We start from the raw sequence: 25,482 nt of genomic DNA, 5'->3' as shown, positions 1-25,482 counted from the left end.
GATGTTCATGAGTTCTGACACAGCTGTTTTCTCCTCCTCCTTAGCTGCCTTGAACTGATGTCTCAGGGATTTTAGCTCTTGTCTCAGCTGAATGATCTTTGCTTCTCAACGGTTGAGCTTCACTGGATTGTTTGCCCCTTGCCTCTGCTCGACACCGAATCGCTCTGCTCCCATGTTCATTATGATGGTACACATAGTCTGGAGTTTCTGGTCGACGCTGCACTTCAAGATGGTTTCCAGGCTCTTGTCAACATCCTCGTCCAGCTTTCGCCACTCCTTGTTGTTTGCGGCAGGCCACATCACCCTTCGATGTTCCGATTTCCTGCTTGGGGTGGGGACTCGTGTTGCTTGGAGGTTCCGGGTAATGTGGGGTGATTCTGGACCTGACTCCTCCATCTTACCAGGCTCTCCGGTCAGCGCCACAAGAGATGTTGCACCGGCTACCGTTCCTGAGCGTTGCTCCACTTGGTTCCTCCTGTGGCAGGTCATTTTTGCCTGGTGGATCTTCAGGCCTTTGTCGTTCTTGCAGACTTTGCCGCAAATACAGACTGCATTCGTGATCCATTGTCCAATTGCTTGGGTCATCACTGGTAGTTCCTGGTCAACGCTGTCTTTCAAGATGGTTTCCAGGCACTTGTCAACATCCTCATCCAGCTTTCGCCACTCCTTGTTGTTTGCAGCAGGCCACGTCACCCTTCGATGTTCCGATTTCCTGCTTGGGGTGGGGACTCATGTTGCTTGGAGGTTCTGGATACTGTGGGGTGGTTCCGGACCTGGCTCCTCCTCCATCTTACCAGGTTCTCCGGTCAGCGCCACAAGAGATGTTGCACCGGCTACCGTTCCTGAGCGTTGCTCCACTTGGTTCCTCCTGTGGCAGGTCATCTTTGCCTGGTGGATTCTCAGGCCTTTGTGGTTCTTGCAGACTTTGCCGCAAATACAGACTGCATTCATAATCCGTTGTCCATTTGCTTGGGTCATCACCGGAAATTCCGTCCCCCCCTCTCGGCCATCCCTGGGGGTATCTTTCTTTGGGGTTCTTCGTAGCTGAGTAGTTGGGTGCTCCCTCTCAGGAGCTGCAGGTTGGGGGGCTGGCCCTTCCTACCCCGGTTGCCGTCTCTCCGAGCTGTCCGCTGTCTCTCCAGCCGTCACCACTCTATTCGTGGGTGTCATCCAGACTTTCCTGGAAGTCATTGGCAAAGCCAGGTAGGATAGGAGTTGAATACACCTTTCGGTCATCAGTGAAGAATCCAGGGTCATAGGGTGTTTTGGGTCTTTGATCTTCATACACCCTCTCCTGGGCGACCCAGCCGGGGGTGATCAGTCCCCGACTTGTATCCAAGTGGCGCGTTGTTCCACGGATCCCCCCTGCAGCCCCACAGCCACCTTGAGGGCCTCTCTGCGGCCTCCAGTGTATTCTTGATGGCTCTCTTGAATTGCAGTCCCTTCACTCCAAGGAGTTTGAGGGTTCGCACAAGTGAATGGCCAGCGAAGCCGCGGCACCCGACCCCAACAGGCTTACAACGGGCTTTCCAGCCGTTGTTCCGGCAATCAGAGATGAGCTCGGCATATTTAGCCTTCTTTCGCTCGTTGGCCTCATCAATGCAGTCCTCCCAGGGAACAGTCAGTTCTAATAGGACCACTTGCTTGGTGGACACCGATGCTAACACCATGTCTGGGCGGAGAAGAGTGGTTGTGATGTTATCTGGGAACTTAAGCTGACTGCCAAGATCAACTTGGAGTTTCCAGTCGCATGCTGTGGTGAGGAGCCCCCCCGAAGAGCTAGGCTGGTGTTGATTTGCCCTCTGTCCCGGTCTTATGAAAGAGATGAACTGTTTGGGGGTAGACTGAGTCTTGCTGTGCTGGATCGCTGTGCAAATGGCGTCCGCCAAAGATCTTAAAACTTGGTCATGGCGAAGCAAGCATAGGGAGAAAAAGCAAGTAAACTGTTAGCCTGGAGGATAAAAAAAAATGCAATCAGACAGAGCAATTCTTAGTATAAAAACAAACTTGGATGATCTAACTTGTGACCCTCTAGAATAAACGATAGCTTTAGGACATTTTATGAACATTTGTATAAATCAGAATGTAACGTGAACGAAGAAATCCAAAACAACTTCCTGGATAAATTACAATTTCCAAAACTGTCAGAGGAAGATAATGAAATATTGGACAGGACATTGACAATTACTGATATAAAAGAAGCAATAGGAAGTTTGAACAGCAGCAGAGCACCGGGGCCAGATGGACTACCGGTAGAATTCTATAAGATGTTCAAAGATAAAGTAGCCCAGCCACTCTTAGACATGTTTAAAGAATCATACAAAATTGGGACCCTCCCAGACACCCTAAGATTAGCAACTATCATCCTCATTTTAAAACCTAACAAACCACAAACAGATTGTGCATCATATAGGGGAATAAGTCTCATGGGATGCGATTTGAAAATATTGTGCAAAGTGCTCTCCAAAAGACTAGAAAGGTGTGTACCCAAATTGATATTGGATGATCAACAAGGATTCGTTCAACAGAGACAAGGCTATCATAATATCAGACGTGTGTTAAATGTATTATATGAGAACATAATGCTCGTGATACAGTAATATTGTCAGTAGATGCACGTCAAGCGTTTGATAGGATAGAATGGCACTATCTGTTGAAACTACTCCCAAGATATGGAATGGGGAAAACTTCATCAAATGGATTAAATTGTTATATACAAACCCCACTGCCCAAGTTTTAACTAACAATAACCTTTCCAGACCATTTCATTTACAACGTTCCACTAGACAAGGGTGCCCCCTGTCACCAATTCTTTTCATACTAGCTATGGAACCCCTGGCTATAGCGGTGAGAGCTCAGGTAGGACTCTCGGGAGTCAACATTGGTGGTAGAAATCATTTGATATCCTTATTTGAGGATGACACAATATTCTTTTTAAGAGACTTAAAGAACACTATTCCTAACCTGATGAACCTGCTTGAGAAATTTGGCGAATTTTCCAGATATAAAATCAATAATAGTAAATCAGTACTACTGTTTCTTAATGATGAGGACAGGAAATCCCCTCCAATAAAAACCAAATTCACTATCACTACAGATGGGTTCAAGTATCTGGGAGTCCAAATCACCCCAGATATAGATAAAATTGTCACTATAAATTACGATCCCTTGGTAGATGAGGTCACAGAAACACTTGGTCGCTGGTCAAGTTTACCTATTTCTATGATAGGACGCATTAATATAATGAAGATGTCAATTTTACCAAAATTTTTATATTATTTTCAAACACTTCCTTTGCCACTACCTCGATCATTTTTTGATAAATTGAACAAAATATTCAGTGAATTCATATGGAACAAGAGGAAAGCAAGACTTCGGTTCAAGCTACTTTATTTACCTTATGAAAGAGGGGGCCTTCAATTTCCAAACCTTCAGTGGTATTATATGGCAGCACAATTAACATCAGCATTGCACTATTTCAGTACAGGCACTCCTCCAGCTTGGGTATCCATCGAGCAACAATCAATCCCAAATTTACCAATAAACAACTATCTATATTCATCTGATATAAAACTACTTAAAAAACAAACAAAAAATCCATTTCTAAAAAACACAATAACTGTATGGTACAATGCCCATAAACTTGTCAAAAACCCTATAACAATATCTCGTTTCTCACCTATATGGAACAATAACCAGTTCATACCAGGTAGGATGGATGGAGGATTCAAATTATGGAAAGACAAAGGCATTCAGACAATCAAGGACCTATATGTAGATGGAAAACTGCTTACATTCAATGAATTGTGAAAAATTTCAAATCCCCAAAAAGCACTTTTTTAAATATTTACAAATAAGAAATTTCATATCATCAAAATATAGAGAAAGTACGAATATCCCCTGTCTATCAACAATTGAAGAAATTACTATAAAACACCAGAAAGGGAAAGGTCTATTATCAAAATTTTACAACCTGCTCATGGTCCATTCTAAAGATTCAACACTAGATAAATTGAATGCTTGGAGGAATGACTTGCATGAAGATATAAGTGAAACTGAATGGAACGAAGCATGTTTAAGAGCACAGAAACAAACAATAAATACAAGACTTAAACTACTTCAATACAAATGGCTAACAAGGACATATATAACTCCTGAAATACTTCACCATATCTCTAATAATATTCCCGACACTTGTAATAAATGTGGTAACTTTAAAGGAACTCTTGTACACTGTCTTTGGGAATGCGCGACAATTCAACTTTTTTGGAAAAATGTAATTCAATGCTTAATGGAAATATTTAATATAAACATTCCACTTTGTGCAAAATTATGTATATTGGGAATATATCCTGATGGCCTATTGAAAAAAAACAAGTGAAACTATTGGATTTTGGACTTTTACAAGCTAGAAGAGTTATTGCTCTGAATTGGAAGAATATTGAAGCCCCTTCCCCAAGACAGTGGATTAAGGAACTTTCAGAATGTATAGGTCTTGAAAGACTGACATATATAGTCAAGGGTAAACGAAAAGATTTTGTTAAATTGTGGGAACCATATTTGAATATTATATCTATGAAATAGGAAATACAGAAGTCATCTCTACATTATTATTATTATGCATTTTCCTTTTTGTTACTGCTGAATAGTGATATTTGAGTGGATTGTGATAAATTGCGCAATGTAAGGTTTATATGTGCACAAGTATGGATGTGTATGTGTGTGTGTGTGTGTGTGTGTGTGTGTGAAATGTACTGTTCTTCTTGTATATTGACATGTTCATATTGTCAATTATTCATATTGTTATATCTTTGCAAGAAAATTTAATAAAAATACTGGAAAAAAAAAAAAACTTGGTCATGGCGTCAGCGGTATCGCCCCTCTCCTAGCGCCTTCGGACAGCAGCTCAGGATATGCTCCAAGGTGCCCCTTCTCTGGCACAGCTTGCAATCAGGAATATTGACCAGGCCCCGGGTGTGCAGGTTGGCCGGGCTCGGAAGGACGTCATAAACTGACTGGATGAGGAACTTGATGCGTAGTGGCTCCGCTCTCCACATCTCTGCTCAAGTGATCTTGCGGGATTCTGCATGCTCCCACCGAGTCCACGCTCCCTGCTTGGACATATCAACCATCTTGCTGTATCGATATTCCTCCTCCTATGCTCTTATCTCATCCTGAACCAGCTGACACTTCTCCTTTCCACGGGCTTCATCGTACCGCGGCTTTGGAAAGCAACCCAGACCTGCCCGCCCCGTTGCGACTGAGCCCACCAGCATCTTATGCCTCAGTTGCGCTTCGGCTCTGGTAATGGCCTCCTGTCCCTGCCACTTTCTTCCGGTCTTCATGAGGATCCCTGCTGATGCGACTTTGATGTCTGCGGAGTCCCTCTACAACACTGCCTCTCTGGAGCGGGTGACTTTGAACTCCTCTGTCAGTCCACTGAAAGGGAGCTACAGTTTGATAGAATGGCCATACAGGGCGATGCTGCTTAAGGATCTAGGAAGCCCCAGCCATCTCCTGATAAACTGGCTGATGGACTTCTCCAGTGCCTCTACCTTTGTTATTGGTACCTCATAGACCAGCAGGGGCCAGATATCCTTGGCAGGACTCCGTGCTGGTAGATCCAGGCTTTAAATTTCCCTGGGACACCAGACTTATCGATGGTGATGAGCCAGGTTGCCAGGCCGCACTTGATCTGTTTTATGGCTGCTGCGTCCTTCAGGCAGCTATCAAAGACCTTTCCCAGGGTCTTGACAGGTTTTTTGGTCACTGATGGGATTCTGGGCCCTCCCAAGGCAAAGCAGAACTGATCGGTCACTTTGCCTTTCTTCAGGACCAGAGACCTGGACTTAGCAGGCTTAAAGCTCATTCTCGCCCACTGCATGAGCTGTTCCAGTCCCTGCAAGAGCCACCTGTAACCTGGCACCAATGTTGTCATGACTGTCAAGTCATCCATAAAGGCTCTTATGGGGGGCTGCCGTGTTCCAGATCTTGATTTGTCTCCTCTGCATTTGACGATCATGTTCTTGGCCAGCGAAAAGAGTGGCACTGAGATCGTGCAGCCGGTGATTATGCCCTTTTTGAGGCGGGTGCCAGGCAGATGTTACTTGGCCTGTGGAGACTCGAGCACTGAAGTTGTTGTTGAAGTCCATAATGAGGCCACAGATCTGCCTGGTGGATCTTCAGGCCTTTGTGGTTCTTGCAGACTTTGCCGCAAATACAGACTGCATTCGTAATCCGTTGTCCATTTGCTTGGGTCATCACCGGAAATTCCGTCTGGTTGGGATGCTATATAATATACAGATATATATATATATATATATATATATATATATATATATATATATATATATAAAAAGACAAACCCTCCATGACACATGACTGCTTCTTTGCCTGTTTTGATACATCCCACCAGCACTCATCTGCTAAAGCTCTGCCCCCACCCCCACCGCTCTCCTGCTCCACTCCACTCACTGTGCAGGAGCATGAGGTCAGACGAGTGCTCCTGGCAGTGAATCCTAAGAAAGCCGCTGGCCCAGACAGAGTACCTGGCAAGGTGCTCAGAGCGTGCGCCTACCAGCTTGCTCCCACCTTCACCAGGATCTTCAACGTCTCTCTGGACCAGGCAGTTATCCCATCCTGCCTCAAAACCACCACAATAATACCTGTGCCGAAGAAGTCTCCCATCACCAGCCTGAATGGCTACCGTCCGGTGGCCCTTACTCCGGTAGTCATGAAGTGCTTCGAGAGACTAGTTCTCCAGCACATCAAGATCTATCTTCCTCCAGACTTTGACCCTCACCAGTTCGCATACCGTGTGAACAGATCCAGCAGCAGCAGAGTTACGTTCAGGATGCTCTTTGTGAATTACAGTTCAGCCTTCAATACAATAATCCCGGACATTCTCACTACAAAACTGGCCCTTCTCGTCCTCCCCCCTCTCACATGTGCCTGGATCAAGGACTTTCTGACCAATCGGCCCTAGACTGTGAGACTTGGCCCCCACCTCTCCTCCACCCGCACACTGAGCATTGGCTCCCCACAGGGCTGTGTGCCCAGCCCCCTCCTATACTGCCTCTACACCTACGACTGCATTTCGGCCCCACCAAAACAACCTGGTGGTCAAGTTTGCTGATGACACCATCGTGGTCGGACTCATCTCTAAGGGTGATGAGACAGTTTATAGAGAGGAGGTCCTGAAGCTGGCAGCCTGGTGTTCAGAGAATAACCTCACACTGAACACCAAGAAAACCAAGGAAATCATCACTGACTACAGGAAGCACAGCATCGACCCCCCCCCCCCCCTTTCATCAATGGTGAGCGTGTGGAGAGGGTTCACACCTTCAAGTTTTTCGGCGTCTTCATCTCCGATGATACCTCCTGGTCTGTGAACATTACAGCAGTAACCAAGAAGGCTCAGCAGCGGCTACACTTCCTGAGAGTCCTCAGGAAGCACAAGCTAGACTCCAACCTGCTGCTGACCTTCTATCAAGCATCCATCCAGAGCCTGCTGACATATTGCATCACAGTATGGTACGGCAGCTGTACTGCTGCAGACAGGGAGAGGCTCCAGAGAGTCATAATGACAGCCCAAGAGATCATTGGCTGCCCTCTTGCCAGAAACTGGGCGACAGCCAGGTGAAACCATTCGGATGATTCAGACGACTTTCGGTGATGATGCTATGGGCATCACACAGATTAAGGAGCGGTACAACCGGTTTAAAGACATCCGCACAATGGTGGAGAGCGAGCCACGCTCCGGTCGGCCATCAACATGCTGAAATGACCACATCATTTCCAAAATGAACGCTGTGGTGATGCGGGACCGTTGTGTGACTATCCGAGAAATTGTGGAAGAGGTGGACATCAGCACTTTTTCGGTACATTTCCACTGTGACAGAAGATTTGGCCATGAAAAGAGTGGCGGCGAAATTCATGATGCTGCTGACGGCGGCGCAAAAGCGCCTTCGTGTTGAAGTCTCACAAGACATGTTGTGACATGCCCACCTCTTCCACAATTTCTCGGATAGTCACACGACTAAAAATTCACCAAAAGCTGTCTGAATCATCCGAATGGTTTCCACCTTGCTAGTTTCTGGCAAAATTTGATGCAACGTTGCTCCAGTTGTTCCGTCTTTTCCTTGAAATGAAAATCTGCCGAGCGCACTGCACACGTCACACAAAGGCTGCTTACCAGCAAATGATGCAACCGACAGGCGTGAAAAAGTTCACGCATGCGCACGAAGGTTCAAGGTTGGCTCATGCAAGCACACGTCATTCAAATCCATCAGTTTTTGAAAAAAATAAAAAAATAAAAAGGTCCGATACTTTTCTAACAGACTTCGTATTAGACCCAGGGTTAATTATAACAGTTCATCCCTTCCTTTGTGATTTTTTTGTGGTGGTCTTTCTTTTCCCTTCAACAATATATGTTGATTCTGGCTGTTTTGTGATGTTGGCTGTGCAGATAGTCATTTTGAATCTATAATTAACAATACACTAAACCTCAATTTTTGTTCAGGTTTCTTCAAACATGGTGTGTGATATAAGTAATCATAGGTTTTCAAGGTCTATAATCAAGGAATTCAGTTTTGACCATTCTGAAGTGATAATACTGGAAATTTTCAAAACAGTACTACGATATGTCGAATTCTGAATATATATGCTACCTATATGTGATGTGACAAACCATTCTCGAACCAAGTACTTTCAAGTATTGATGCAGAGGGTGAAAATGGATAGCAACACGTCACACCGACAAAGACACTAGAAATTCATAAGCAGTAGAAGCTTTCCAAAAATGTGCAAATCTTTTCAAAGTTGAAAACAAGGATTTGTTGTACTGTCTTTCGTCAGGTGCATCAGCTCCAAAGATGTTGAACAAGATTTGTTTGAGGCTGACAAGATAGGCAAAGAAGCATTCAAAATATTTATACAAGAAAGGCTGCTCAAGAAGAAGAAATGCTTCAATGATCCTGTCAGAAAGCAGAACCTAAAGACATTTCCTTCCACTGCAAATCAAAACGTAACTGTCAAAAAGTACAGAGAAAATAGCAAAGCAATCCAAAGCAGAAAGAAATGTATTCGTTAAAGTTGCTGTATTGGCAACAAAAAGTATAACAGACATGGAGAAGGTTATGAGCCGTCCATTGGGACCTGTTCCTTGGTCTATAGCAGCAGCAGATGGAACACCTGTCAAATCCAACAACATAAAGATGCCCAAGCTCTGGAAACAGAGCAAGGCCTCACAAACAGACTACATTCTGAGTGCATGAACTGTACTTCTGACTGGTGAACTGACTGAAAAAGCGTTGACCAACTGCCAGAGGACCATGTTAATTTCATCACTGACACTGACATACCACGTTTCATTAAAGATACTGAAAGGAAGCACAGAGGAAACCCTAAACTATATCTGCTCACAAATACTTTGGTGAAAGTACTGCGCAACTGGAAGGAATTTATGTCATATTCGGAGAATAAGCAGCCACTTATCCAGTTTCCAGTTCGTGTTGGATGAGTGGCAGAAAGACATGTTTGGCAAAAGGGCAGAGTTGTTTTCCTTTGGAGTAGGCTGGACTAAATGCACATCACAAGGACAGACGGACTACAAGCACAGCAAACCAAGGCGTGTTTGTCACTGGAGGAAGACAGACAGCGGAATAATCCTGCACAGTCTTCATATTATTTTTTATTTCTTTTTTTTTTATCAAGTTAAATTTTTTAAGAATGTCTGGCAGGTAGCACTGAAAAAGCCCGAGCTTTTTGAGTAAGGTGCACCCTGTTAAATACAGTAAGTAAACTAATTCTAAATAGTATGGCAACATTTAGAATTTTTAAAGTAAAAGAACAATAAGAATTACATTTCAAAGTCATATAATGTTCAAAATCATATTAAATGATGATCTTCGTCATTTGATTTGTAACATGATTAATATGGGTTGTAGAGTAGTTACTTGTAGATTGCTATATCAGATGCATAAGAAACTTTTTTTTCTCTCTAAAAACAATGAAAAACAAAGTTTTGAATGAATCTTCCAAATTATTCCAAACATTAACTCCATGGTATTTAACTGACTGATTTTGAACAAATGATGTTTCAAAAGATTGGTCACTGAAAATCTTAATTCAATTTCATATACTTGAATGTATCCTGTTTTGTTTAACTTAATGAATACACTTATTAGTGCCCTTCCTCACCTACCTTAGCAGGTAGCTGTAGCTTTAGGCCTGGGGTAGATGTCATCAGGTGTATCCAACCTTCTCTGGGTGTTTCAGCCCTAAACCACGACACCCTCCAGTTGGTGGGCCCGCAGTGAGTGGCCAACTCACTGCCCATCTGCCCCCGGCTTCCAGCTCTCCTCCTCCCTTTGTTGCTCCAGATCCAGCATGAGGCACGTTCTGCCTCCTCCCCATCCTGCGAGCCGCTTGCTTTTACTCTGCTCGTCCATCCCAATGGCACAAAGGAAGCTCCATGTAGACTTGCTGGGAAGCCCCTACACCCTATCTCTACAGGGAAAACCCATGCCTGCCAGCCCCTGTCTCGACATTCTTGGGCCAGAGGTTGGTATTTTGCAGCTTTCCTTTCGTGGGCCTCCTCGCAGCCCTCTTCCCATGGCACCGTTAGCTCGACCAGGATTATCTTCTGGTCTTTTGCCGACCACAGCACTATGTCGGGGCGGAGGGATGTTTGCACCACCTCGGGAAACTGCAACCTACTCCCTACATCCACCCTCATCTCCCAGGAGCTTGCGGCATGAAGAAGTATGCTGGGTCTTATCCTTTTGGTGGTCTGTACAGGCCTGGCTCCTTCCTTAAGGAAGGTGATCATTCTTCCTGCAGTTGTGTGAACTGGTCTCTTCTTGACTCTCCCGCTCTATGGTATCAGCCAATGAGAGGAGCACTTTGTCATGGCGCCATCTATACCGCCCCTGGGTCAAAGATATTTTACACCCAGAGAGTATGTGGGCCAGAGTCCCCTTCTGGCTGCACAACTTGCAAAGTGGATCCTCTCTTAGCCCCCATGGTGCAGATGTACTGGAGAGGGGAGGGTGTCATAGACCGACCGCAAGAGGAAGGAGATGCGGTATGGCTCCAGGCGCCACAGCTCTCTACGTGACTTTGCGCCTAGGCAAATCCCATTTTGTCCAGGCCCCCTGGGATCCTTGCTGCACTGCTCTGGCTACTCGCTTCTCCTCCCTGTTCCTCACTTCTGCCTGCACCATGCCTCGCCTGGTTCTCATGTTTGCGCCTCCCCAAGTTTGAAATTGTGCAGAGCCGAAACCTTGTCGATGGACGCATTGGTTGCCAGCAATATCCCGCAACTTCAGGGAACTGATGGCCTGTTCCACAGCTGTGTTGGCAGACCATTTGCGTCCAGACCTAGTTGTAATGCCCGCTTGTTTAATGAGGTCATCGTTAGAATTCCTCAAGCTTAGGACGACCCTGCATTTTGCCACCTTGTACTCCTCAACAACTGATGACAGGGGGAGTTGCAATTGACCAGACCAGATGTAAAGGCCCACTGCTGAGAAGCTTGGGGGAATTCCCAGCCACCTCCGCAGGTGCTTGTTGATCTTCCTCTCAATGACCTCGATGGTAGTCATGGGAAACTCATAGACTGTGAATAGCCAAAGTAGCCTGGGCAAGAGGCCATGTTGATACAGCCAGGTCTTAATAATGTAATCTGAAAATATTGTCGGCAAGCAATCAACTTGAAATATCCACATAAATATACTCGTTTGAATGACATGAATAGGGCTGAAACGATTACTCGAATAACTCGAATAATTCGATTACAAAAAATGATCGAGGCAAATTCTGTGCCTCAAAGCTTTGTTTAAACAACATATGCCAGGCCTGTGTGTGGCGCTGTAACATCCCCAGAAAAACAACAGAAGAAGACTACAGCATGCGCTCAGGCTGTGTAACAGCTAATAATTTAGCTCTTAAAGCTACCGCTTTCCAATGAGACACAGAGTAAAATAAAGCCTTTTAAGACAAAAAGGGTCCACAATGATCATTTGAAATAGACTTACTGCACATTTAAAGTGAAGCAGTGTGTTTGTTTATCATTTAAAAAACACACGGTCTGCTCGATGTGGTGAGTGACTATTGACCTGACGGCCGGGTACCCACAGTCGAAGCCGGTGTCCCGTCGAGAGGAGGTGAACGTCGAGATTAGGTGCGTCGCACTACTGCACATGTGGAGATGATGCAACTTGCTCGATGTGCAACTGTGCATGCGCTTTTGTTTTTTTCCTCTACCCACCGAGAAGTGCGCTTCATCTGCGGAGGTGGAGAACAGCCAGTGGAGCAAACCACGTTTTTAAAAAATATATATAGAAACACACTGCTTCACTTTAAATGCACAAGTCCGTTTCAGACGATCAGCACAGACCCTTTCTCTTAAAAGGCTTTATTTTACTCAGCATGTGGCTTTGTAAACTTGTAGCATCGCCTGCTACATGATTAGCGCTTACATTAGTTAGGACATGCTCTATGGTCTTCTTCTGGGATTTTTTACATTTACTTGCCCATCAAAATAAGCGAACTTCGTCAAGTAATTTTTTCAGTGCACGCATGTGCAGTTACGCGAGGCACCTGATCTTGACAGACTTATCTGTCGAGATGAGGTGCACGCACCTCATCTCGACAGAACACCAGCTGCTGTTCAGACTCGCACTAAGTGTTTTGCTTTTTCTGGGCAACACACAATGCTTCAAAAACACGGTAACTTAAAAAAAACAAAAAAAAAAAAAACGTAACTGCAAGGCTTGCATGTTCAACCTCCTGCTGAAATGCATCTGCTGAATCGCAGAGGAACAGGGATAAAAATAATAATAATAACAAAAAATCACATAGGGATCCAGTCCACCAACCTTAAAAAAAAAAAAAAAACTCAAAATGGTTACATTTTACAAGTTGGGGGAAAAACAGAACAGAAAGCCACATCCCATCGCCATTTCAGCAAAATGTCAAGACTTTGGCACAGGGACATTGTGCCATTGCTTCGGGAGAGCCCTACACTATTGATGTTGTTTAAAAACGTACAAGTACTTTTTATCCGATTACTCGATTAATCGCCAGAATAATCGATAGAATACTCGATTACAAAAATAATCGATAGCTGCAGCACTAGACATGAGTTTGATGAATGGAAGTATTCCGAGCCTACCATTTAATGTTTCACAATGCATCCTAAAATGAACACCAAAGAAGATCTGAATTACTCTTTCTTGTAAAACTATCAACTTGTATAATGAAAACTCACAGGTTCTACCCCTTGGAAGACTGCAGAAATTATAGTATGGAAATATCAATGTATAAGACAGCACAATTGTGGTCAGATCACCAGACACAGATGTGTTTGTCTTACTTCTGAAGATTGCTTCTGAAGTCTTTGTTTTTTATAGTGGAACTGGTGACAAAAGACACCTTATAGATGTCCAGAAACTCAGAGAAGTAATATTAGGTCAGCTGCTGTGCAAAGTCTTACCATCTCTATACATTTTCTGAAAGTGATACAGTGAGTGCCTTTGTATGGAAAAGGAAGTTACTGCCATTGGCACAACTATGGGAGAACCCAGAGCTAATTCCTACCTTCAAAGCTTTAGGAACTAGTCTGACCGTGCACAAAAATGAATATGTCAGTGTTGAGCAATTGAATGTGCATCCATAAAGTATTCACAGTGCTTCACTTTTTCCACATTTTCTTATGTTACAGGCTTATTCCAAAACAGAGTAAATTCATTTTTTGCCCTCAAAATTCTTCTCACAAAACCCCATAACAACATAAGAAAAAAAACATTTTGAAATTTTTGCAAATTTATTATAAATAAAACTAAGAAATCACATGTAAATAAGTATTCGCTCCCAATGCTCAATACTTTGTTGATGCACCTTTGGCATGAATTACAGCTTCAAGTCTTCTTGAATATGATGCCACAAGGTCGGCTCACGTATCTTTGGGCAGTTTTGTCCATTCCTCTTTGCAGCACCTCTCAAGCTCCATAAGGGTGGATGGGGAGAGTTGGCGCACAGCAATTTTCAGATGTCTCCAGGGATGTTCAATCAGATTCAAGTCTGGGCTCTTGCTGGGCCACTCAAGGACATTCACAGCATTGAAGCCACTCCTTTGATATCTTGGCTGTGTGCTTAGAGTCATTGTCCTGCTGAAAGATGAACCATCGCCCCAGTCTGAGGTCAAGAGCGCTCTGGAACAGGTTTTCATCCAGGATGTGTCTATACATTGCTGCATTCATCTTTCCTTCAATCCTGACTAGTCTCTCAGTTCCTGCTGCTGAAAAACATCCCCACAGCATGATGCTGCCACCACCATGCTTCAATGTAGGGATGGTGCCTGGTTTCCTCCAAACATGATGCCTGGCATTCACACCAATGAGTTCAATCTTTGTCTCATCAGTCAAGAGAATTTTGCTTCTCATGGTCTCAGAGCCTCTCAGGTGCCTTTTGGCAAACTCCATGTGGGCTGCCATGTGCCTTTTACAAAGGAGTGGCTTCTGTCTCGCCACTCTACCATACAGGCCTGATTGGTGGATTGCTGCAGAGATGGTTGTCCTTGTGAACGGTTTTCCTCTCTCCATGCAGGAATGCTGGAGCTCTGGCAGAGTGACCATTGGGTTCTTGGTCACCTCCCTGACTAAGGTCCTTCTCCCCGATTGCTCAGTTTAGACCGGTGGCCAGCTCCAAGAAGAGTCCTGATAGATCCGAACTTCTTCCATTTACAGATGATGGAGGCCACTGTGCTCATTGGGACTTTCAAAGCAGCAAAAATATTTATATACCCTTCCCCAGATTTGTGCCTTGAGACAATCCTGTCTGAGGTCTACAGACAATTCCTTTGACTTCATGCTTGGTTTGTGCTCTGACATGTACTGTCAACTGTAGGACCTTATATCTAGACAGGTATAGGTATCGAAAACCGGTTCCTGTTAAGAATCAATAAGAAATCATTCAATCCACTGACATCAACAGGGTTTTTGCTTAATGATTCCCTTATCGTTTCTTCAGTTCACATTATGTCGGCGCATAGCTAGTGGTCGAAGATAGCTCCCACGACTCGACATGATGAAAACACATTTGTTTTTGTCTCGTGCACGCTCCGCTGAGGAAACAAGATTAGCTGCACTATCAATGGGTCAGAGTCCAAAGATTTACCCAGACTGACAAGAAAATATGAGTAAATTAAGTACTATACTTAAGTATATATTTTTGTGGTTTCTTGAGGCATTTTGTGAATGCAGAAATGGAATTCCATTCACCTAACCTGCTGATCCTATGTCTAAAATACTTCCAACAGAAACTTCTTTCAGGTCTGTTTTCTAAATTCTGAGAGAAGCTTTGCCTTTCTCTGGAATATTTATTACAATACATGAGGACATTCCTAATTACCAAAACAATGTCCTAAATAGGGTGATAAGCGGAATCGATATTGGCATCGATATTGAAAATCTTATCAGTACCGATCATAGACAGTTATGTGCCTTTCCAAATCATGTCCAATCATTACATTAGAATGGACTGAGATTGTGCAACCAGTGATTATGCCCTTTTCGCGCGGTGCCAGGCAGATGTTACTTGGCCTGAGGAGACTCAAGCACTGAAGTTGTTGTAGTAGTCCATAATAAGGCCACGGATGTGCCTGGAACATGGTGTCTTGCCAGTGTGGTTTCGACGAGCTTGTGTGGAATAGAACCGTAGGCATTGGCTAAATCCAGTCAGAGAGCTACCAGATCTCCTTTGCTCTCCCTTGCCTCCCGGATCAGCTGCGTCAACTCCTGTATGCTCTAGGCATCCAGGTACTCCAGGGACTCCCCCCTTCTGTACTGAGGTGTCGAGGTAATTGTTCTTCAAAGAAAATCTGTCAGCCGTTGGGACACAATTTTAAAGAATATCTTGCTCTCCACACTGAGCAGTGAGATGATCCGGAACTGCTCTATGCTGCAAGAGTCCTCTTCTTTCGGTATCCACACGCCCTCGGATACCTCCACTGGGTTGCTACTTTCCCTCTCCGCCAGATCACCTTCAAGATCTTCCAGAGATGTCCAAGGAGCCGTGGACATTGTTTATAAACTTTGTAGGGTACGCCGCTGGGGCCGGGAGCAGAGCTAGATCTTGCAGCTCTGACAGCTTCTTTTACTCTCTCATGGTGGGTTCAGAGCAGTCAAACTGGGTCGCTGGTTCTGGTGGCGCCACCAGTTCTCTGCAGGGCCTGAGATCGTGGTCTCTCAGGGTGTCACTGAAGGTGGCGTGGAGATGATGGTCGATCTCCTCAATGGGGCAAGTGAGCTGGCCACTTCGTCTCTGGCCCAGAAGCTTCTTGGTGAACCGAAGGGATTGTTGATGAAAGCACTGCATTTCTGAGCTCTTTCCTTGCCATTCCTTCTGTGCCATTCTGCCCTCCTCAGCAAGATGAGCCTCTTCCTTATGATGTTCATGAGTTCTGACACAGCTGTTTTCTCCTCCTCCTTAGCTGCCTTGAACTGATGTCTCAGGGATTTTAGCTCTTGTCTCAGCTGAATGATCTTTGCTTCTCAACGGTTGAGCTTCACTGGATTGTTTGCCCCTTGCCTCTGCGCGACACCGAATCGCTCTGCTCCCATGTTCATTATGATGGTACACATAGTCTGGAGTTTCTGGTCGACGCTGCACTTCAAGATGGTTTCAGGCTCTTGTCAACATCCTAGTCCAGCTTTCGCCATCCCTTGTTGTTTGCGGCAGGCCACATCACCCTTCGATGTTCCGATTTCCTGCTTGGGTGGGGACTCGTGTTGCTTGGAGGTCGGGTAATGTGGGGTGATTCTGGACCTGACTCCTCCATCTTACCAGGCTCTCCGGTCAGCGCCACAAGAGATGTTGCACGGCTACCGTTCCTGAGCGTTGCTCCACTTTGGTTCCTCCTGTGGCAGGTAATTTTGCCTGTTGGATCTTCAGGCCTTTGTCGTTCCTTGCAGACTTTGCCGCAAATACAGACTGCATTCGTGATCCATTGTCCAATTGCTTGGGTCATCACTGGTAGTTCCTGGTCAAACGCTGTCTTTCAAGATGGTTTCCAGGCACTTGTTCAAACATCCTCATCCAGCTTTCGCCACTCCTTGTTGTTTGCAGCAGGCCACGTCACCCTTCGATGTTTCCGATTCCTGCTTGGGGTGGGGACTCATGTTGCTGGAGGTTCTGGATACTGTGGGGTGGTTCCGGACCTGGCTCCTCCTCCATCTTACCAGGTTCTCCGGTCAGCGCCACAAGAGATGTTGCACCGGCTACCGTTCCTGAGCGTTGCTCCACTTGGTTCCTCCTGTGGCAGGTCATCTTTGCCTGGTGGATTCTCAGGCCTTTGTGGTTCTTGCAGACTTTGCCGCAAATACAGACTGCCATTCATAATCCGTTGTCCATTGCTTGGGTCATCACCGGAAATTCCGTCCCCCCCTCTCGGCCATCCCTGGGGGTATCTTTCTTTGGGGTTCTTCGTAGCTGAGTAGTTGGGTGCTCCCTCTCAGGAGCTGCAGGTTGGGGGGCTGGCCCTTCCTACCCCGGTTGCCGTCTCTCCGAGCTGTCCGCTGTCTCTCCAGCCGTCACCACTCTATTCGTGGGTGTCATCCAGACTTTCCTGGAAGTCATTGGCAAAGCCAGGTAGGATAGGAGTTGAATACACCTTTCGGTCATCAGTGAAGAATCCAGGGTCATAGGGTGTTTTGGGTCTTTGATCTTCATACACCCTCTCCTGGGCGACCCAGCCGGGGGTGATCAGTCCCCGACTTGTATCCAAGTGGCGCGTTGTTCCACGGATCCCCCCTGCAGCCCCACAGCCACCTTGAGGGCCTCTCTGCGGCCTCCAGTGTATTCTTGATGCTCTCTGAATTGCAGTCCCTTCACTCCAAGGAGTTTGAGGGTTCGCACAAGTGAATGGCCAGCGAAGCCGCGGCACCCGACCCCAACAGGCTTACAACGGGCTTTTCCAGCCGTTGTTCCGGCAATCAGAGATGAGCTCGGCATATTTAGCCTTCTTTCGCTCGTTGGCCTCATCAATGCAGTCCTCCCAGGGAACAGTCAGTTCTAATAGGACCACTTGCTTGGTGGACACCGATGCTAACACCATGTCTGGGCGGAGAAGAGTGGTTGTGATGTTATCTGGGAACTTAAGCTGACTGCCAAGATCAACTTGGAGTTTCCAGTCGCATGCTGTGGTGAGGAGCCCCCCCGAAGAGCTAGGCTGGTGTTGATTGCCCTCTGTCCCGGTCTTATGAAAGAGATGAACTGTTTGGGGGTAGACTGAGTCTTGCTGTGCTGGATCGCTGTGCAAATGGCGTCCGCCAAAGATCTTAAAACTTGGTCATGGCGAAGCAAGCATAGGGAGAAAAAGCAAGTAAACTGTTAGCCTGGAGGATAAAAAAAAATGCAATCAGACAGAGCAATTCTTAGTATAAAAACAAACTTGGATGATCTAACTTGTGACCCTCTAGAAATAAACGATAGCTTTAGGACATTTTATGAACATTTGTATAAATCAGAATGTAACGTGAACGAAGAAATCCAAAACAACTTCCTGGATAAATTACAATTTCCAAAACTGTCAGAGGAAGATAATGAAATATTGGACAGGACATTGACAATTACTGATATAAAAGAAGCAATAGGAAGTTTGAACAGCAGCAGAGCACCGGGGCCAGATGGACTACCGGTAGAATTCTATAAGATGTTCAAAGATAAAGTAGCCCAGCCACTCTTAGACATGTTTAAAGAATCATACAAAATTGGGACCCTCCCAGACACCCTAAGATTAGCAACTATCATCCTCATTTTAAAACCTAACAAACCACAAACAGATTGTGCATCATATAGGGGAATAAGTCTCATGGGATGCGATTTGAAAATATTGTGCAAAGTGCTCTCCAAAAGACTAGAAAGGTGTGTACCCAAATTGATATTGGATGATCAACAAGGATTCGTTCAACAGAGACAAGGCTATCATAATATCAGACGTGTGTTAAATGTATTATATGAGAAACATAATGCTCGTGATACAGTAATATTGTCAGTAGATGCACGTCAAGCGTTTGATAGGATAGAATGGCACTATCTGTTGAAACTACTCCCAAGATATGGAATGGGGAAAACTTCATCAAATGGATTAAATTGTTATATACAAACCCCACTGCCCAAGTTTTAACTAACAATAACCTTTCCAGACCATTTCATTTACAACGTTCCACTAGACAAGGGTGCCCCCTGTCACCAATTCTTTTCATACTAGCTATGGAACCCCTGGCTATAGCGGTGAGAGCTCAGGTAGGACTCTCGGGAGTCAACATTGGTGGTAGAAATCATTTGATATCCTTATTTGAGGATGACACAATATTCTTTTTAAGAGACTTAAAGAACACTATTCCTAACCTGATGAACCTGCTTGAGAAATTTGGCGAATTTTCCAGATATAAAATCAATAATAGTAAATCAGTACTACTGTTTCTTAATGATGAGGACAGGAAATCCCCTCCAATAAAAACCAAATTCACTATCACTACAGATGGGTTCAAGTATCTGGGAGTCCAAATCACCCCAGATATAGATAAAATTGTCACTATAAATTACGATCCCTTGGTAGATGAGGTCACAGAAACACTTGGTCGCTGGTCAAGTTTACCTATTTCTATGATAGGACGCATTAATATAATGAAGATGTCAATTTTACCAAAATTTTTATATTATTTTCAAACACTTCCTTTGCCACTACCTCGATCATTTTTTGATAAATTGAACAAAATATTCAGTGAATTCATATGGAACAAGAGGAAAGCAAGACTTCGGTTCAAGCTACTTTATTTACCTTATGAAAGAGGGGGCCTTCAATTTCCAAACCTTCAGTGGTATTATATGGCAGCACAATTAACATCAGCATTGCACTATTTCAGTACAGGCACTCCTCCAGCTTGGGTATCCATCGAGCAACAATCAATCCCAAATTTACCAATAAACAACTATCTATATTCATCTGATATAAAACTACTTAAAAAACAAACAAAAAATCCATTTCTAAAAAACACAATAACTGTATGGTACAATGCCCATAAACTTGTCAAAAACCCTATAACAATATCTCGTTTCTCACCTATATGGAACAATAACCAGTTCATACCAGGTAGGATGGATGGAGGATTCAAATTATGGAAAGACAAAGGCATTCAGACAATCAAGGACCTATATGTAGATGGAAAACTGCTTACATTCAATGAATTGTGAAAAATTTCAAATCCCCAAAAGCACTTTTTTAAATATTTACAAATAAGAAATTTCATATCATCAAAATATAGAGAAAGTACGAATATCCCCTGTCTATCAACAATTGAAGAAATTACTATAAAACACCAGAAAGGGAAAGGTCTATTATCAAATTTTACAACCTGCTCATGGTCCATTCTAAAGATTCAACACTAGATAAATTGAATGCTTGGAGGAATGACTTGCATGAAGATATAAGTGAAACTGAATGGAACGAAGCATGTTTAAGAGCACAGAAACAAACAATAAATACAAGACTTAAACTACTTCAATACAAATGGCTAACAAGGACATATATAACTCCTGAAATACTTCACCATATCTCTAATAATATTCCCGACACTTGTAATAAATGTGGTAACTTTAAAGGAACTCTTGTACACTGTCTTTGGGAATGCGCGACAATTCAACTTTTTTGGAAAAATGTAATTCAATGCTTAATGGAAATATTTAATATAAACATTCCACTTTGTGCAAAATTATGTATATTGGGAATATATCCTGATGGCCTATTGAAAAAAAACAAGTGAAACTATTGGATTTTGGACTTTTACAAGCTAGAAGAGTTATTGCTCTGAATTGGAAGAATATTGAAGCCCCTTCCCCAAGACAGTGGATTAAGGAACTTTCAGAATGTATAGGTATTGAAAGACTGACATATATAGTCAAGGGTAAACGAAAAGATTTTGTTAAATTGTGGGAACCATATTTGAATATTATATCTATGAAATAGGAAATACAGAAGTCATCTCTACATTATTATTATTATGCATTTTCCTTTTTGTTACTGCTGAATAGTGATATTTGAGTGGATTGTGATAAATTGCGCAATGTAAGGTTTATATGTGCACAAGTATGGATGTGTATGTGTGTGTGTGTGTGTGTGTGTGTGTGTGTGAAATGTACTGTTCTTCTTGTATATTGACATGTTCATATTGTCAATTATTCATATTGTTATATCTTTGCAAGAAAATTTAATAAAAATACTGGAAAAAAAAAAAAACTTGGTCATGGCGTCAGCGGTATCGCCCCTCTCCTAGCGCCTTCGGACAGCAGCTCAGGATATGCTCCAAGGTGCCCCTTCTCTGGCACAGCTTGCAATCAGGAATATTGACCAGGCCCCGGGTGTGCAGGTTGGCCGGGCTCGGAAGGACGTCATAAACTGACTGGATGAGGAACTTGATGCGTAGTGGCTCCGCTCTCCACATCTCTGCTCAAGTGATCTTGCGGGATTCTGCATGCTCCCACCGAGTCCACGCTCCCTGCTTGGACATATCAACCATCTTGCTGTATCGATATTCCTCCTCCTATGCTCTTATCTCATCCTGAACCAGCTGACACTTCTCCTTTCCACGGGCTTCATCGTACCGCGGCTTTGGAAAGCAACCCAGACCTGCCCGCCCCGTTGCGACTGAGCCCACCAGCATCTTATGCCTCAGTTGCGCTTCGGCTCTGGTAATGGCCTCCTGTCCCTGCCACTTTCTTCCGGTCTTCATGAGGATCCCTGCTGATGCGACTTTGATGTCTGCGGAGTCCCTCTACAACACTGCCTCTCTGGAGCGGGTGACTTTGAACTCCTCTGTCAGTCCACTGAAAGGGAGCTACAGTTTGATAGAATGGCCATACAGGGCGATGCTGCTCAAGGATCTAGGAAGCCCCAGCCATCTCCTGATAAACTGGCTGATGGACTTCTCCAGTGCCTCTACCTTTGTTATTGGTACCTCATAGACCAGCAGGGGCCAGATATCCTTGGCAGGACTCCGTGCTGGTAGATCCAGGCTTTAAATTTCCCTGGGACACCAGACTTATCGATGGTGATGAGCCAGGTTGCCAGGCCGCACTTGATCTGTTTTATGGCTGCTGCGTCCTTCAGGCAGCTATCAAAGACCTTTCCCAGGGTCTTGACAGGTTTTTTGGTCACTGATGGGATTCTGGGCCCTCCCAAGGCAAAGCAGAACTGATCGGTCACTTTGCCTTTCTTCAGGACCAGAGACCTGGACTTAGCAGGCTTAAAGCTCATTCTCGCCCACTGCATGAGCTGTTCCAGTCCCTGCAAGAGCCACCTGTAACCTGGCACCAATGTTGTCATGACTGTCAAGTCATCCATAAAGGCTCTTATGGGGGGCTGCCGTGTTCCAGATCTTGATTTGTCTCCTCTGCATTTGACGATCATGTTCTTGGCCAGCGAAAAGAGTGGCACTGAGATCGTGCAGCCGGTGATTATGCCCTTTTTGAGGCGGTGCCAGGCAGATGTTACTTGGCCTGTGGAGACTCGAGCACTGAAGTTGTTGTTGAAGTCCATAATGAGGCCACAGATCTTGCCTGGTGGATCTTCAGGCCTTTGTGGTTCTTGCAGACTTTGCCGCAAATACAGACTGCATTCGTAATCCGTTGTCCATTTGCTTGGGTCATCACCGGAAATTCCGTCTGGTTGGGATGCTATATAATATACAGATATATATATATATATATATATATATATATATATATATATATATATATATATATAAAAAGACAAACCCTCCATGACACATGACTGCTTCTTTGCCTGTTTTGATACATCCCACCAGCACTCATCTGCTAAAGCTCTGCCCCCACCCCCACCGCTCTCCTGCTCCACTCCACTCACTGTGCAGGAGCATGAGGTCAGACGAGTGCTCCTGGCAGTGAATCCTAAGAAAGCCGCTGGCCCAGACAGAGTACCTGGCAAGGTGCTCAGAGCGTGCGCCTACCAGCTTGCTCCCACCTTCACCAGGATCTTCAACGTCTCTCTGGACCAGGCAGTTATCCCATCCTGCCTCAAAACCACCACAATAATACCTGTGCCGAAGAAGTCTCCCATCACCAGCCTGAATGGCTACCGTCCGGTGGCCCTTACTCCGGTAGTCATGAAGTGCTTCGAGAGACTAGTTCTCCAGCACATCAAGATCTATCTTCCTCCAGACTTTGACCCTCACCAGTTCGCATACCGTGTGAACAGATCCAGCAGCAGCAGAGTTACGTTCGGATGCTCTTTGTGAATTACAGTTCAGCCTTCAATACAATAATCCCGGACATTCTCACTACAAAACTGGCCCTTCTCGTCCTCCCCCCTCTCACATGTGCCTGGATCAAGGACTTTCTGACCAATCGGCCCTAGACTGTGAGACTTGGCCCCCACCTCTCCTCCACCCGCACACTGAGCATTGGCTCCCCACAGGGCTGTGTGCCCAGCCCCCTCCTATACTGCCTCTACACCTACGACTGCATTTCGGCCCACCAAAACAACCTGGTGGTCAAGTTTGCTGATGACACCATCGTGGTCGGACTCATCTCTAAGGGTGATGAGACAGTTTATAGAGAGGAGGTCCTGAAGCTGGCAGCCTGGTGTTCAGAGAATAACCTCACACTGAACACCAAGAAAACCAAGGAAATCATCACTGACTACAGGAAGCACAGCATCGACCCCCCCCCCCCCCCTTTCATCAATGGTGAGCGTGTGGAGAGGGTTCACACCTTCAAGTTTTTCGGCGTCTTCATCTCCGATGATACCTCCTGGTCTGTGAACATTACAGCAGTAACCAAGAAGGCTCAGCAGCGGCTACACTTCCTGAGAGTCCTCAGGAAGCACAAGCTAGACTCCAACCTGCTGCTGACCTTCTATCAAGCATCCATCCAGAGCCTGCTGACATATTGCATCACAGTATGGTACGGCAGCTGTACTGCTGCAGACAGGGAGAGGCTCCAGAGAGTCATAATGACAGCCCAAGAGATCATTGGCTGCCCTCTTGCCAGAAACTGGGCGACAGCCAGGTGAAACCATTCGGATGATTCAGACGACTTTCGGTGATGATGCTATGGGCATCACACAGATTAAGGAGCGGTACAACCGGTTTAAAGACATCCGCACAATGGTGGAGAGCGAGCCACGCTCCGGTCGGCCATCAACATGCTGAAATGACCACATCATTTCCAAAATGAACGCTGTGGTGATGCGGGACCGTTGTGTGACTATCCGAGAAATTGTGGAAGAGGTGGACATCAGCACTTTTTCGGTACATTCCACTGTGACAGAAGATTTGGCCATGAAAAGAGTGGCGGCGAAATTCATGATGCTGCTGACGGCGGCGCAAAAGCGCCTTCGTGTTGAAGTCTCACAAGACATGTTGTGACATGCCCACCTCTTCCACAATTTCTCGGATAGTCACACGACTAAAAATTCACCAAAAGCTGTCTGAATCATCCGAATGGTTTCCACCTTGCTAGTTTCTGGCAAAATTTGATGCAACGTTGCTCCAGTTGTTCCGTCTTTTTCCTTGAAATGAAAATCTGCCGAGCGCACTGCACACGTCACACAAAGGCTGCTTACCAGCAAATGATGCAACCGACAGGCGTGAAAAAGTTCACGCATGCGCACGAAGGTTCAAGGTTGGCTCATGCAAGCACACGTGATTCAAATCCATCAGGTTTTTGAAAAAAATAAAAAAATAAAAAGGTCCGATACTTTTCTAACAGACTTCGTATTAGACCCAGGGTTAATTATAACAGTTCATCCCTTCCTTTGTGATTTTTTTGTGGTGGTCTTTCTTTTTCCCTCAACAATATATGTTGATTCTGGCTGTTTTGTGATGTTGGCTGTGCAGATAGTCATTTTGAATCTATAATTAACAATACACTAAACCTCAATTTTTGTTCAGGTTTCTTCAAACATGGTGTGTGATATAAGTAATCATAGGTTTTCAAGGTCTATAATCAAGGAATTCAGTTTTGACCATTCTGAAGTGATAATACTGGAAATTTTCAAAACAGTACTACGATATTGTCGAATTCTGAATATATATGCTACCTATATGTGATGTGACAAACCATTCTCGAACCAAGTACTTTCAAGTATTGATGCAGAGGGTGAAAATGGATAGCAACACGTTCACACCGCACAAAGACACTAGAAATTCATAAAGCAGTAGAAGCTTTCCAAAAATGTGCAAATCTTTTCAAAGTTGAAAACAAGGATTTGTTGTACTGTCTTTCGTCAGGTGCATCAGCTCCCAAAGATGTTGAACAAGATTTGTTTGAGGCTGACAAGATAGGCAAAGAAGCATTCAAAATATTTATACAAGAAAGGCTGCTCAAGAAGAAGAAATGCTTCAATGATCCTGTCAGAAAGCAGAACCTAAAGACATTTCCTTCCACTGCAAATCAAAA

At 44.7% G+C, this 25,482-nt stretch overlaps 1 pseudogene; it reads right to left on the bottom strand.

Moving 5' to 3' along the window:
* Positions 1 to 1,280: 1,280 nt before the first annotated feature.
* LOC117509816 lies at positions 1,281 to 16,646 on the bottom strand (annotated as a pseudogene).
* Between the last annotated feature and the right edge of the window lie 8,836 nt (positions 16,647 to 25,482).

Source organism: Thalassophryne amazonica, chromosome 5 (assembly GCF_902500255.1).
Source record: "Thalassophryne amazonica chromosome 5, fThaAma1.1, whole genome shotgun sequence".
Taxonomy (NCBI): Eukaryota; Metazoa; Chordata; class Actinopteri; order Batrachoidiformes; family Batrachoididae; genus Thalassophryne; species Thalassophryne amazonica.
This window is presented reverse-complemented; position numbering and strand designations above follow the sequence as displayed.